At 56.3% G+C, this 14,918-nt stretch overlaps 1 protein-coding gene across 21 annotated transcripts in view; it reads left to right on the top strand.

Annotated features, from left to right (window-relative positions):
• Positions 1-372: 372 nt before the first annotated feature.
• Prrc2b (proline rich coiled-coil 2B) overlaps positions 373-14,918 on the top strand; it is a 67,201-nt gene continuing 52,655 nt past the window's right edge. For 18 of the 21 annotated variants that reach the window (XM_087183023.1, XM_087183035.1, XM_087183034.1 and 15 more), the window contains exon 1: positions 373-513. The gene's annotated coding sequence lies outside the window, so the exon portion shown is untranslated. Of the gene's footprint in view, positions 514-926; positions 947-14,918 lie in introns of those variants that run through there. The other 3 variants (XM_087183024.1, XM_087183018.1, XM_087183019.1) reach the window with 2 other exon arrangements.

Genomic DNA, 14,918 nt, shown 5'->3' with positions numbered 1-14,918 from the left:
CGTGGCGCTCAACAAGCGCTGGGCTCCCATGGTCCACGCCCGGGCTGAAGCCTCTGCGCGCCGCATCCACCCACCCGGGCTCGCACCCTGCCCGCTCCGCGCGCGCGATCCCGACGCCACCGGGCGCGCGGCCGGCGGGGGGCGCTGCGGCGGGGCGGGGCCGGCGCCCCTCCCCCTCCCGCCCCTCCCCCCCGTCCCCGCCCCGGCCCGCGGCGCCCGGGATCGCGCGGCTGCAGGGGGCGCTCGGCGGGCGGCGGCGGCGACCGAGCAGCTCGGCGAGGCGGAGGCGGAGGCGGAGACGGAGGCGGAGGCGGAGGCGGAGGCGGACGCGGACCGGGCGCGGACGAGGCGGAGGCCGCGTTGCCCGGCGGGAGGCGCAGGAGGCGCAGGAGGCGGGGGACGAGGCGGCCGCGAGCGGGCGACGCCGAGAGCAGGGCCCGCGCCATCCGCCGCCATCGCCGCCCCGGCCGCCGTCGTCGCCATCGCGGCCGAGCGCGCGGACCCGGACACCAGGTGGGCGCGGCGGCGGCGGCGGCGGCTTTGTCCCCGCGCCGACCTTTGTCCGCCGAGGCCCCGGCGGCGCTCGCCATTGTTGTCGCGCGGTCGGGCGGGAGTCGGGTCGGGGTGCGGAGGCCGAGGAGGAGCGCGGGCCCGGGCGGGGCGCAGCGGCTCCGGGGGGGTTTGGGCGCGGGGCCCGGGGCCCAGGACGCCTCCGCCTCCGCCGCCGGCCCTGCCCCGCCCCTCCCCCACCGCCGCCCTGCGCGTCGCCCGGAGCCGGACACCGGACGCGGGCGGGGACCGCGATCTCCTCCCGATCCCGAGGCCCCCCGGGGCGTCCGGGCCGGCGGCGTGGCGCGCGGGCAGGCCGGCCCCAGACTCGGGGCCTGGCTGCGGGAACAAGGCGTTATTTTCACAACACTGCGAACCCTGCCGCTAAAAACGCTCGGTAATAAACAGGATGTCGCTCCCCGGGCCTGCCAGATGGCTGGGTCCCTCCTTTCTTTCTCCCTCTCCCTGTTGAGTGCAGATGCCCGGTGCCAATCCGGGCCTCCGGGTCTGCCCGCCCCGGCGCGAGGCGTCCCCCCCTCACCGATTTCTGGGAGCTCGCCGGCCTCCTCGGCCACAGGCGGGCCTTTCAGGCCCCGGCCTGCGCGAAGCCTCCGGAGTGGGCTCCTGCTAAATGGCTGCCGGGGAGAAGCTCGAAAAGAGCCTTGGGCCCGCGGAACGCCCCAACTTTCCCGGTTCTCTGTCCCTGCTCGCGTGCATTGTTGGTGTCGCCTCCCACCTCCCCGTGCAGTCTGGGCTCCGGAAGCCGGCTGGAAGTGTTCGCAGGGCTGGGCCCCAGTCCGGCTGCAGCCCCCTGGTCGCCAGGTGCGGGGTGCTGTGGCCCAAGGTGGGAACCGGGGTGCGGCCCGGCTGCTGGGTGCTCATCCTGCTCCTGCCCCTGCCCCTCCAAACCCCGCCACCCTGGGGCCCTGTGTATCTGCATGATCGGGGACCTTGTAGGATTGGGAAGATGGAGGGGGCCTAGTGAAGGGCCTGGTGTGCAGTCAGTGCTCAGTACTTGTTACTCCTGCAGCTGGTGTGTATGTGTGTGTGTGTTTGAGGCAGAGTCTTGCTATGTATATAGTTCAGGCTGGCCTTGGACTCACGGCAGTCCTCCTGCCTCAGCCTCCCAAGTGCTGTGTTAGCAGCTTTGTAATTGCTCAGTGGTAAACAGCTGGTTTTATAGCTATGCCAAATCCCAGGACAGAGGGCTGGCTACCTGTGGTGCCACTGCTAGCGTGACTGAGCCCCAGGTGTCACAAATGCTGGCTTCAGGTGTGTGTGGGGGGCACTTGGTACCCAGATGGAGAGGGGCTTTGCAGCCCATGTGGGTCGTCCCTGTCCATTCCCTGCCCACAGCTGCCTGGGCAGGCACGGGAGCCCCATGCTGACACCTCCTGCTTTCCTCGGGGGTTGGCGCAGCCTCGATGTTCCGGGACCTGGCGTGTTCAGGCAGGTGGGTCCCTGGGGGCCTGAGGCCCCTGTTCTGTAAAGTGGGAGCAATTACACATCCCCCGGGTGTGTGAGGGGCTCTGGCGGGCCTCCCCTGAGGTTTGTAGCTGGGTTACCGTAGGAAGGTGTTGACACAGAGCGTTGTTTGTGTTAGTACCCTTTCCCCTTTGGCTGCTTTCTGTCTCTTATTTCTGGATCTTTTTTCCTGTTCTCCTGGTTGGTCCAAACTGGTTTTGTTTTTTTTTTTTGAGACACTCTTGCTATGTAGTCCAGGCCAGCCTTGAACTCACTATGTAGCCCAAACTCACCAAGATCCTCCTGCCTTAAGCTTCCCAAGTGCTGGGATTACAGCTGCCCAGCTGCCCAGAAGCACTGGGCTGGCTTAGAGGGGCCAGGGGCTCAGCCACACCCACCTTCAACCATTTACTGGGGACCAGGTGGGCCCTGAGAACCAGCTCACCTCTGGGCCAACCCTGTTCCCTGATGGTCAGTGGCCCTGGGGCCCTGCTGGGATGGACCCTGGTCCTGCGCCTGATGACTGCCTGGATTCATTTTGGCACTTCTGAAACATCTTGCTTTTTTGGTTTGTTTCTGTTTTGTTTTTTGAGACAGGATCTTACTGTGTTGTGCAGATTGGCTTTAAACTTACTACACAGCTCAGGCTGCCCTCCACCTGTCAGTGACCCTCCTGCCTCAGCCTCCCCGGTGCTGGGGTTACAGGTGGGCACCACCCTGCCCAGCTGCTGTTTTTTGTGTTTGTCTTTTTAAACTTCTGTGTTCCTTGTCCAGGCCTCCTGGCGCTGGAGCTGAGGTGTCTTAGCGGGGCCACAGTGTCCTTCCATTTCCCTCCCTGCTGTCCCTTGGCCAGTCCTTGCAGTGTGACCTCACTACTGTCCCTGGCCTGCTTGGGGCTGTATCTGACAGGATGGGGTTGGGGCAGAGGCAGGCGGCCCTGCCCACCACGCACCTGGGTTACCCTCGGCTCTTAGTTGTGGGTTTTTAGTGTTGTTTGCATATCCCTGTCTAAGCCCCTGCAGGGCCTGGTCCTGGCCCCAGGTGTGGTGGGGCATGCCTTTGGTCCCAGCACTGGGGATGCTGAGGCAGGAGGATCACCATGGGTTTGAGGCCAGCCTGGGCTACAGAGTGAGATTCTGTCTTATAAAAAAAAAAAAGAAAAGAAAAAGCAAGCCGGGGAAGAAAGAGCCCCAAAGCCCCGGAGAGTGGAATTTCAGGAATGGCCGGTCAGATGGGGCTCCTGCAGGGGTCTGGTTGCCTTGCGCTTGGCCCAGCAATTGTGGTTTGCTTGGTTAGGGCTGGGCTCTTCGTCACTCTCCACCCCCTTTTGAATTTCAGTTCTCTGTTCTTTCCTGGAGGATTATTTGATTGTGCTTTCAGGTTTTTGTGCGTGCATGTGCGTGCGTGTGTGGGTGGGTGTGTCCTGCACAGAGCACTGACTCTTGTTGCTCCTGGCCTTGTGCTGCCTCTGGGGTCGATCATTTCTGTTAGTTTCTGTTTCAATCTCTGGCAGGCCAGGGGGACTGGCACGGCATTGTGAGCTGCCCTCTCGTCACATGTGTTGGTGCCCAGGTGGCTACAGGCCTGGCTCTCCTGGCTCTCGAAAACAATGGTCTGCAAACTCTGTTAGGCTTTGTGCTCTGAACCTCTTGGGTGGGGTTTTTAAATCAGCCTCGTGGAGAAAAGCAGGGCTCTTGAGACAGTCTTCAAATCAAAGCTCAAGTTCTTTTTAGGATTCAGGCCTTGGTCCCCCTCAGAGTCCTTGGTTCTGTGGTTTGGACAAAGAAATGAAGGCGCAGGCTGGGAATTGTTCATGGCCAGATTCTAGGTTGTTGTTTTTTTTTTTTTTTTTTTTTTTTGAGGCAGGCCTCGCCATGCAGCTCAGGCTGGCCTCAAACTCAAGTGATCCTCCTGCTTCAGCCTCCTGAGTGCTGGGTTTATGGGTTTATGCATCACCATGCCCAGCTCCAGCTCCTAGGTTTCAAAGGTGCCCTTTTAGGTCTGGCTTCCTCACCTGTGAGCTTACAGACTTGGCCCTGGCATGGGTCGGACCACTGTTTACACCAGTGCTTGGCACCAGGAGAATCTCTGCCTGGCCAAGGTGATTGGAGCTGCAGTCTTGCTTGAGTTTATTTCTCAGCAGGACTTCTTGATTCTCCAGGCCCGAGCCGAGGCTGGGGCTATGTGGTTCCCTTCCTCTTATATGACCCTGGGTCCCTTATTTCTCCTTTTCACGGGTCAGTGTCACCTGTGGCATGGCTGAAGCAGTCCTCGTTGCTTTTTTTTTGATACCCGGGATCGAACTCTGGACCTTGCGCTTATGAGGCAGGCAGGCCAGCACCACTGAGCTAAATCCCCGGCCCCTCTCCTTGCTTTTTAAATTCACTTGTCCTGTGACAAAAGGAATGCCTCTTATTTGCTGGCCATTGTTCAAGGTCCTGTGTGTCTCCATTGATAAAAACGATGTTGCCTTAGAAAAATAAATTGGCAAGTCCTGAAAAGAATAAATATGAAAATAAAAATACCAGACACCCGAGACCTCACTATCCAGTGATAACTGGGGCAAAGCTCTGCTGTTTATTTCCTCTGATGACTCCTTTGTACTTTCAGAGCTGAAACATTGTTTTTTGAGCTGATACATTTTGTATACACTGTATAAACTGTTGGTAGCTTGCTTTTATTCCTCTTTTTTTTTTTTCTTTTAAAGATAGGGTCTCTCCTTGTAGCCCAGGCTGGCCTGGAATTCCCAGGGATCTCCTGCCTCAGTTTCTTGAGTGCTGGGATTTATAGGTGTGCACCACCAGGCCTGGCTTGCTTTTTCTTCTTCATTAAAAAAATTTTTTAGGGCCCAGGGATTTAGCTCAGTGATTCCACTGCCTGCCTTGGAAGTGCAAGGTCCCAAGTTCGATCCCTGGTACCAAAAAAAATTTTTTTTTCAATGACCAATGTCTCACTATGTAACCCAGGCTGGCCTTGAACTTGTGGTCCTCCTGCCTCAGCCTCCCAATTGCTGTGATCACAGGAGTGCACCACACTTTTCCTCTTCATGTAGTTTATTTCCCCAAATTGTTGAAAACATGATGTTTTTGCTATTCCACAAGTGCTGTTACATGGATAGGCCATGAATTATTTAGTCTGCTATTTTTCTTTGTTTCTTTCTTTTTCTTTTTTTTTTTTTTTGGTACCGGGAATCGAACTTGGGACCTTGCACTTTCGAGGCAGGTGGTGGAACCACTGAGCTAAATCCCTGGCCCTGTTTTGGTTTTTTGAGACAAGGTCTCACTATGTAGTCCAGGCTGGCCTTGAACTCACTGTGTAATATGCCCAGGCTGGGCTGGAAGTCGTGATGATCCTCCTGCCTCAGCCTCCAGACTTGATCTGCTATTGTTGGGGGTATAGGTTGTCGTTACCCTTTCCTCTTCCTGCGGAGACCAGAAGGCACAGCTTTGGAGTCAGCCTTGGTCCTGAGGCTGTTTGTTTGGGGTTTTTTTGGGGGGGGGGTTGGTACAGGGGATCGAACTCAGGTCCTTGCGCTTGTGCAGCAGGTGGCGAAACCACTGAGCTAAATCCCTGGCCCCGGTCCTGAGGCTGTTTATCTCCCCACGGTGGAGTCGTCCTCTCTTCTGCCCCAAATCTGGGTCCCCTCCCATCCTTGTTCCTGCTGCTCGGTCCCGAGCCTAAGGTAGCTTCCTTTGTGGGCCTTCAGGTCCCAGGATGGGGGGGAGGTGTGCCTCAGGCCCCTGGGGACCCTTCAGCCACAGTGTTTTGAGACTTTTTTTTTTTTTTAAGCCCTTTGTTGTTGTTTATTGGCTTTGTTTTTCAAGACAGGTTCTCTGTAGTCCAGGTTGGGCTGTAACTGAGGACGCTGACTTGGTTGGGCAGGATCTTGTGATCCTCCTGCCTCAGCCTCCTGATTACAGGTACTTATTTCATTCAGCATGTTCTGAAGGCTCTTCTGCATCTCTGGAATACAGTTTTGTTTTTGCTTGTGGGATGGTCCCTTTCCCCTGAGCAGTGTGCTGTGGAGTGATGCTCTGTCACTCTGTCCCTCTTGGTGAGCAAGGGTGGGACTGGCTGGAAAGCTGGGGGTCTCAGATGCCACTGAGAACAAGCCCCACTCAGCTCCGGAAGTCTGAGGAGGAGGCTGAAACCTAGCAGATTGGAAATAAGCCCCCTTTAAAAATACTCAGTAGCGGGGCCGGGGATTTAGCTCAGTGGTTTTGCCGCTTCTGCGCAGGTGCAAGGACCCAAGTTCAATCCCTGGTACCAAACCCCCCCCCCCCAAAACCAAAAAGACCTCAGTAGCTGAAACCTGGAATGGTTTCTGCCTGGTGTGGAGGTGTACGCCAGTCATTCCAGCAAGTACTCCAGGAGGCTGAGGCAGGAGGGTCTCGAGTACAAGCCCAGCCTGTGGGTCCCTGAAAAGAGCCTGCCAGAGCGCTGGGGTCCTTTGAACGTGGCCATTGCAAATGTTTGCCCCTCGAGCTGCATGCAGAACCTGTGTGCAGGAAGCTGGCTGGCCCGTGGCTGGCGATTAGTCCAGGTGCTCTACCCAGCTCCTTTGTTTCGCCCAGAACCTAAAAACCAGCGCTGTGCAGGTGACAAAGGGCAGCCGCTGGGGTGGCCAGGTGACCTGGCTGTGGGGCTGAAGGAGCTCAGTGTTGGGGGGAGACAGAGAGAGGAGTGTAGGGGAAGAGCAACTGCTGGCCTGAATCAGCCTGTGAAATTCCCTGCCTCTTATTTTCTTGATTAAAAATTAATTGCAACAGTGCATGTGCTCATTGTTTCAATGAAAGAAAGGGAAAGCAGCGGGAGGGGTGGAAGTCTGCTCTCCCGGTAGCCACTGGTGACGGAAGTGGGGCTGAGCAGTTCCCGTTGTACAGCTGCTGCACTGTGAGACACAGAACCACGGGCTGTGTTCATGTTAACAAACACATCCAGCATGCCGAACGCTTCCACGATGCTTATTGGGTTTCGTTTCAGATTTCTGCAGAATTTGGGATTGAACGTGCCTTTTACACTGAGCTGCATCCCCAGCCCTTTCTGTTTTTTATTTTGAGACAGGGTCTCCCTAAATTGCTGAGTAGCCCAGGCTGGGGTTGGACTTTTGGTTGTCCTGCCTCAGCCTCCCAAGTGCTGGAATTTTAGGCGTGCACCACCGCGCCCAGCTTGGCTTAGGTTTTAAAACTTATACACCAGTATAGTTTTATAGTCCCATGACCCAGATATTCCCAGTTGCCTTTTTAAAAAGTTAGAAAATTGGAGGTATAAAGGCTCTTCTCAGCCTTGTGAAAGGAGCTCACTGGGAATGGTTTCCCATGAATCCGTGCAGAAACACACATCATCCGCATGTGTGTACTGGTGTTCGTTCTGTATGTCAGTCTCTACTCTGCAGCACTGGGGATTGAACCCAGGGCCTTCTCACTAAGCCTCATCTCCAGCCCTTTTATTTATTGGTTTTGAGACAGGGTTTCCCTAAGTCACTAAGTTGCCCAAACATGAGATCTCAAACTTGAGATCCTCCTGCCTCAGCCTCCCAGAGTGCTGGGATTTCATATGCACCATGACATCCAGCCTTCTTTCTCATTTTTTTTGGTATCAGGAATTGAACTCAGGACCTTACACTTTCAAGGCAGGGGGCAGTGGCACTACTGAGCTAAATCCCTGGCCCCAGCCATATTTCTATATTTTACTTTCTTTTTCCTTTTCCTTTTTTTTTTGAGACAGGGTCTTGCTGTGTAGTTCAGGCTGGCCTTGAACTGGTGGGGATGCTCCTGCCCCAGCCTCCTGAGTGCTGGGGTTACACGGATGTGCCACCACCATGCCCTACCTTGTTTCTGTTCTTTTTTTTTCTGGTAACAGGGATCAAACTCAGGACCTTGTGCTTGTGAGGCAGGTGGCGGGACCACTGAGCTAAGTCCCCGGCCCTCTTATTTCTGCTCTTAAAGCTGCCCTGTCACCCGAGACGATGTCCTGCTGTCCCTGTGCAGACGGATGACGTCATCTGTTTTAGCTGCTGCTGGGCGTTTTTTTTTTTTTTTTGGTACCAGGGATCAAACTTGGGACCTTGTGCTTGCGAGGCAGGCGGCGGAACCACTGAGCTAAATCCTCGGCCCATGCTGGACGTCTTTTGTGGCCTTGTTGACCTAACCCAGCTCCTATTGGTGCAGATTTAGTCTCTGTAGTTTGGGGGACTACACAGTTGCGCTAAAACCGTGCCAGATTTCTCTGCACGGAGGCACGGTTTGTGTAAAGCAGCACCTGAGCGTGCGGGTCTGTGGGGTGGAGCCTTCCACTTGAGCAGCATTTGCCGAAGCCTCCCAGGGTGCTGGGATCACAGGTGTGCACCACCACGCCCGCTCCCTTGGGAAAGCCCAAGTGCTCCGTGCCCAGGGTGTCGGCCCCGGTGGCCCACAGCCTCTGCCCTGCAGCGTGGTCCCTGGACAATGCAGCGCCTGGGGCCTTCGGACCCCACGGCGGGGTGGATTCGCCCCCGCCACTGGCCTCTCAGTCTCCCACAGCGCTGGGCCCCAGGCTTGGACTTCACGGGGCCCCACGGTGAGTGCTGTGGCCGCAGACGAGCCCTGCACAGGCCTGGGGTCCCCTAGACAGGGTGCAGGGCCCGAGCCCCGGGTGGATGCGCCCCCGGGGATGCCCTGCTTGGTCTCCACACACTGGTCCTGCGGTGCCCTGGGAGCTCTCCCAGGAGTGTGGGATGCTTTGGCCCTCAGCTGCTGTTGGTGGACAGGAGCTCCTCAGTCCAGGTTCCATCTGTCACCTGGGAGCTGAGTTACCTGAGGGCAGGGATCTTTTTTTTTTTTTTGAGACAGGGTCTCCCTCTGCAGCCCAGGCTGACCTCAAACTTGTGGTGACCCTCTGGCCTCAGCCTCCCGAGGACCTGGCTTTTTGAACCTGTAGTCTCTTTGTGTGCAGCTGTGAGGGTGACACCTTCGAAGAATTGGGAGGGGTCCAGAGGGTCCAGCGCCAAGGTGCTCACAATGCTCAGGGACCGGGCCAGCAGGCTCTGGGTAAACAGCAGCTATTAAAGGCTCCTGATCCCACAGACTGGGGCCTGGGGCTTTAGAGCAGGCAGTATACACCTGGGGCTCCTTTGTTTACCCCATGTTGGGTTTCGTTGTGCTGCAGCCCTGCGCTGCGTGTGAAGATGGAAACCCAGGCCAGCTAGCCTCATCCTGCAGCTTGGACCCCGTCACCACCAGCTGCTGGGGGCAGGTGCCCGGGCTCCTCCTGCCGTGCCCTCCTGGGAGCGTGCCCAGGCCGCCTGTGCCAGCTGGCTGGGCCTTTGGCTTCCTGCCTGCCGCCCGCCCAGAGCCGGCCCTGTTTTCGGGAGTGGAGTGAGGTGAGTGAAGCCCGTGTCCGGGCGGGAGCTGCAAGGGAGGCTCTGCGGTGCTCAGCCACAGCGCCAAGTTGGCCTTGGGCAGACAGAAGTGTCCTTTCTGCCAACTCCGCCACCTGCGGCGGGCCTGCACAAATGGGTGTTGCTCCTCTTGCTCTTTTGTTTCAGACAGGGTCTTGCTCTGTAGTTCAGACTGGTCTTGAACTCACTTGGCACCCCAGGCTGGCCTTCAACTCATGGCAGTTCTCCTGCCTCAGCCTCCTGAGTGCTACGTTTATAGGTGTGAGCCTCCACACCTGGCTCCCTCTGTCCTTTAAGACTCAGTTTCCTTATCTGCAAAGTGGGCACGGGGCAGTCTCCCAGCTTTGCTGGAAAGAGTGACAAAGGATTGGGCCCAGTGTGAGCATCTGGTCAGTCCAGGCAGTACAAGCTGTTGACTCCGAACTACTGGGTGTATCGAGACCCTAAAAACACTGGAGGAGCTAGGTGCAGTGGCTCGGTGGCTGTGATCTCAGCACTTCTGTGGCAGGAGGATCACTGCAATCTTCAGGACAGCCTGAGCTACATGAGACCCTGTCTCCAAAAAAAAAAAGAACTACACAAAAAGAAACAAAATAAAAGAAACATTTAACAGTAACTAGTAACAGTAACAATTTAACAATTAACAAGCCCAAGGTTGTTACCAAAATCAAAAAAACCTGTCAGAGTGGAAAAGGAAAGTAGTCCTTCTGCCCTCCCGGTGGAGCAACCATGCCTGTGCCTGCAGCCTGCAGTGACCGGGGCGATTGATGGCAGGCGCACCCTTGGGCCGGGGCAGTTCACGCTCAGCTCCCCCACGGAGAGGGAAGAACTTGCTGCTGAATCCGCAGGGCAGAGAGCAGGTTGAATCAGGAGGGCCGCTCCACAGGGTCCTAGGGTGCTGGTGTGGGCTGGGGGCAGGGCAGATGGGCTGTGCTGTGAACGGGGTGGGCCAGGGACAGATGGATTTTCGGGGCAGGTAGTAGGGAGTGAGCCCAGGGCTTTTGCACTGAGCTGCAGCCTGACCCTCTATTTTTCACTCGGAGACAGGGTCTTGGTCAGTCTAAATTGCCCAGGCTGGGCTTGAATTAGTGATCCTCCTGCCTCGGCTTCCCAGGGCACTGGGATTACAAGCAGCGTCACCAGATCTTCCTGCTGAGATGGCGTGGGGCGAGGAAGTTGTGGAGATGAGTTGGACGCTGGTCTTTGTCCCCTCTCCCCTGTCTGACTCTGAAATCGCAGACTGTCCAGCAAGACCAGTGTCCCTGTAGAATGCCTGGCCCTCGGTTCTCGATTCGTCACCTTCTTTGTCCCGCTGAACCATCTTGCCTGATGGGTGTCCCAGTGGTTCTCAGTGTCCTGGGTGTTGTGCCACAGGCTGAGGGCCAAGCCCTTCTGGCTTTGTTGATCTCAGAAACCAGCTCGGCCCTCAGAGCCCTGCACCCACCGCGGTGGCCCTGGGTTTATTTCTTGTCACAGGGAAGGTGGGTGGTGGGGATGGAAGCAGCCCCTCACCCTGGGACTTTGCTCTGAGCTGAGTCTTCTGACCTGGGCCCCGGGAGAGGGGCAGTACGGGAAGGTTCATCTGGCTGAATGGCTGGGGCTTCAGGTGGAGCCGCTGCCGCTTGGGACCGGCCTTCCCCAAGCACTGTGCACCCTGGCAGCTGCTCCGTGGCAGCTGCTCCGTGGCAGCTCTGCACCAGCGGGGGTGGAGAGAGGGTTTTGTTTTGCACAGTCTGAGTGCTGGGTCCCCAAGGCCTCTGCCCCTGGGCCTCTACTCCTGGGTAATTTCACTAATGAAAGGTCTGGGGCTGCGGGTTTCTGGGGGCCGGGCTGCACCTTGCCACTGCCGCCTGCCTTCCTTCCTGGCCTTCAGTTCCTGGGACACAGACTACAAGGTGTGGTTCGTTTTGTCATGGTAGTTGTTGGTTTAAGTCAGGGTCTCACTGTGTAGCCCAAGCTGGCCTCAAACTCGAGGCGATCCTCCTGCCTCAGCCTCCAAGTGCTGGGATTACAGGTGCGCACCACCACGTCCGGCTAAGGTGTGGTTCATAAATGTCAGGCAGTGCAAAAAGGCCAGGTGTGTAAAGGTGCACGAGTCAGCAGTGTCCATCTCTGAAGAGCGTGAGGTGTAGCACGTGGCAGATCCCTCCTTCCTCACAGGCCCCAGGGTGCAGGAAAAAGCCACTTCCCACACTGGAATAGATGGCGCCGGGGTGGGGAGGACAGTGTGGGGCTTAGTTGTGGCCCCAACCCCCCCCCAGCAGCAAAAAAGAAAGGACAAAAAATAGCACTTGAGGGCTGGGAGGAGGGCCACCTGCTAGCTCCTCCCCTTCTGAGTCCCGTGCTTAGTATCATTTGAATTTGTTCAGCATATTGAATTTAATGTGTACCAGTAACACATTAGTTACAAAGAACTCATTACAAGCTGCGTACACTCACCAGTGATCCCAGCGCTCAGGAGGCTGAGGTAGGAGGATCACTCACTGAGTTCAGGGCCAGCCTGGAATACAAAGTGAGACCTTGTCTCAGAAAAAAAGGAAAAAAAATTCATTCTTTTCTGTTAAGAGAATTTAAAGGTTTTCAGGTTATTACATTTTCTCTGTGTACCAATTTCCTTTCCTTTCTTTTCTTTTCTTGGCAGATCTCGTTATGTAGTTCAGGCCACCCTTGAATTCACTAGGTAACCCAGGCTGGCCTGGAACCTGAGCAGTTCTCCTGCCTCAGCCTCCCGGTGCCTGGGATTATGGGCGTGTCCATGCTGCATGTGCCACCGCGCCTGGCAGCTGTGCTGTTAGGCTTTTCTAGGTTTTCTGCAGCTATAATGCAGGGTTTTCAGCTTTAGGGCTGTAGCTCGGTGGTAGAGAGCATAGCTGTTGGGAGGCCCTGGGCCTGTCCCCAGCAGCAAAACACAGACCCTTATCTATAGGGTTTGAAATTTTCTGACGGTAATAGTTATTTTTATTTCTGCTTTCGTGATGTCTTGTTTTATGCACTCTGGTCAGAGAGATGTTTGCTTTTCAAACTTGGGATTTTTGCCTTGAGTGCAGTATGAGTCATTTTTGAACATGTGTTCGAATCTATCCCGGTTCGGTGGTTTGTTTTGTGTTTTGAATGGACTTGATGTACCAAACTTAGAGATTTATGCTTTTCCTGATTGTTTTTTGTTTTTTTTTTTTGAGACAAAGTCTCACTGTGCATTTCACGTTGGCCTTGAGCTCCCCATGTAGCCCAGGCTGGCCTCAAACTTGATGTGATCCTCCTGCCTCAGCCTCCTGAGTGGAGCTCCTTCCTGGTCTCCTGATGGCAGGAGCTTGGGGCAGAGCAGACTGCCGACCTCCTCACCTCCTCACTGGCCAGGGCCAAAGAAGGAAGGAGAAACTGGGTGGGCCTAAGAGTCCACTTTAAGGGCGCACCCAACCCCCACACCTCAGGCCCCCTTCAAGGTCCCCTCACCTCTCAGTCCCAATCCCAGGGGGCCGGCGCAGTTGAGACACATACCAGATCTACACTGCAGCCCCCTGGAGCCCGCTACTCCCCTAACTGTGACAGCTGCCATCTTGGCTGTCCTGTGAGGCTTCTTTTCCTGTGTGTGTGTCCGTGGGAGAATCAGGGCAGCCAATAGCAGCAGCCGTCTTAAAGGATCTTGAACAACGAAGATGTTCATTGGCTCAGCAAAGCAGACATGCGGAAAGGGGCGGGCCTGGAGCTGGCTGGCCCAGTGTTTCTTCCAGGACAGCTCCGGGCCTGGCATTCATCTGATGGTCGCTCCTCATTCTGAATGTGTCAGCCTCAGAGCCTACGCACTCAGCCCAGGCCGCCTCTGGGCGTGAGTCTTTCGGCCCCTGGGCCGGACAGGACCCCTGCTGTAGGAAGGGGAGGAGAAACACCATGTAGCCTGTGACAGGCAACTGGAGGGCCATGATGACATCATGGCTCTATCAGGGCGCGATCTGGGTGGCTTTCTGAGAAGGCCAATGCGTTGGGTCCTTGTATGAGTCTCAAGAAGTCTTCCGAGCATGGTGCTGTACACCTGTCATCTCAGCGTTCAGTAAGCTCAGGCAGGAGGATCGCTGGGAGTTCCAGGCCAGCATGGAATATGTAGTGAGACTCTCAAAAAAAAACCCCATCTTTTTCTCTCCCCACACAATCTGGTGCCCTGGTGTTGCCTTCAGGGTTGAATGTCGCTGCCCACAGAGGTAGCAGTGCCTTTTTTATTAGTGTCCCTTGGTTGGGATTTGTCTCATGATCCGCCTAAGGCTTATGGTTTTTGGGCTCTGCTAGGTTTATTTCTCCCTTGGGTTTTCTCTTGTTTTCCGAGTATCACTTAAGAGAGAAGGAATCATGTTTGTGCTTCCCCAGTGCAGCATCCAGATTTTCAGAGGATGTTAATTGTTGGCTGCATGTTGTTTATTTCAGTTCCCAGCATTGTTTCTTTGCAGTGGCTCTGTGGTCCATCTGGCCTCTGCCCAAGTCCCAGCACCTCTCTGAGTTTGGGACGGTTTGGGGGCGCTGTCTGGGGAGCTCTGCATGCCTGCAGCCCTGCACCCCACATTTGAGGAGGAGTTGAGGGGATGGGCTGAGGGGGTCATGTCCTGAGCCTGCCCAGTGGCAGCGTTTGTTGAGTGACTGTTCTGCCCTGCCATGCACTGGACGTGGTGGCTGCCCTGTGGGAACAGCTCTGCTACCGAGTGCTTTACCCGCGGTGGCCTGGTGTCACCAGGCCCGGTGGTCTGGCCTCTGGTCATGGCCTTCCTGTGTGTGACATGAGCATCTCTGACCACTCCTCCCAGGCCTTGGGGTGGGTGGCTGTCACAGTCATACAGGTGTTGAATTCCTCCCTCGCTCCAGGGAGCCCAACCATCAGGCCCTACCCTTACTTCCTCTGGTGACTGTCATCTCATCCTTCTTGTGTTTTTTTGAGATGGAATCTCTCTGTGTAGCCCAGGCTGGCCTCCAAATCTCAGTGATGCTCCTGCCTCAGCCTCGAGAGTGCTGGGATCGCAGGCGTGCACCACTATGCCCGGTGGGGCTTCCCTGGCTCCTTTTCTCCCGGCCCTGTGTGTAGAGTGGGTCTGGCTGCTGCGGGGAGTCTGCCCAGGGAAACTCTTGATGCCGGAGCCAGGCAGGCATCGGCAGGGGACAGTGAGGCAGGCACGGGCACAGTGTGGTCCCTGCCCTGCTGACCGTGTTGGGGGAAGGGAAGGGGGAGGAGCCAGCCTCCCGCCTGCCCTAAGCTTGCTTTGGAGCATTCTCATTTTCTTAAACAAACAGCAAGTCTATTCAGAATTGATGCAGGGTGTTCTGTGACCTTTACTGGCAAACTGTTTGGAGGTAGGAAGGGAAATGCACAGAGCAGTGGGCGCATGGCTGATGGTCGCCACGGCAGGGCGGCCCCCAGGGTCCAGGTGGGTGGGGCTGGTGAGGCGTGGGGGAGTCTGGAAGCTGGCTGGGGGCTTCCTGCAGATTTCCTTAGGCTTTACAGTTTTCTTCATCAAGCATGGATTCCTTTTGTCACTAAAAATGTACA

This window comes from Heterocephalus glaber, unplaced genomic scaffold (genome assembly GCF_053883595.1).
Source record: "Heterocephalus glaber isolate CG9 unplaced genomic scaffold, H.glaber_assembly_v1.0 deba00001479, whole genome shotgun sequence".
Lineage (NCBI taxonomy): Eukaryota > Metazoa > Chordata > Mammalia > Rodentia > Bathyergidae > Heterocephalus > Heterocephalus glaber.
The sequence above is the reverse complement of the archived record's forward strand: the minus strand, read 5'-3'. Positions and strand labels throughout refer to the sequence as shown.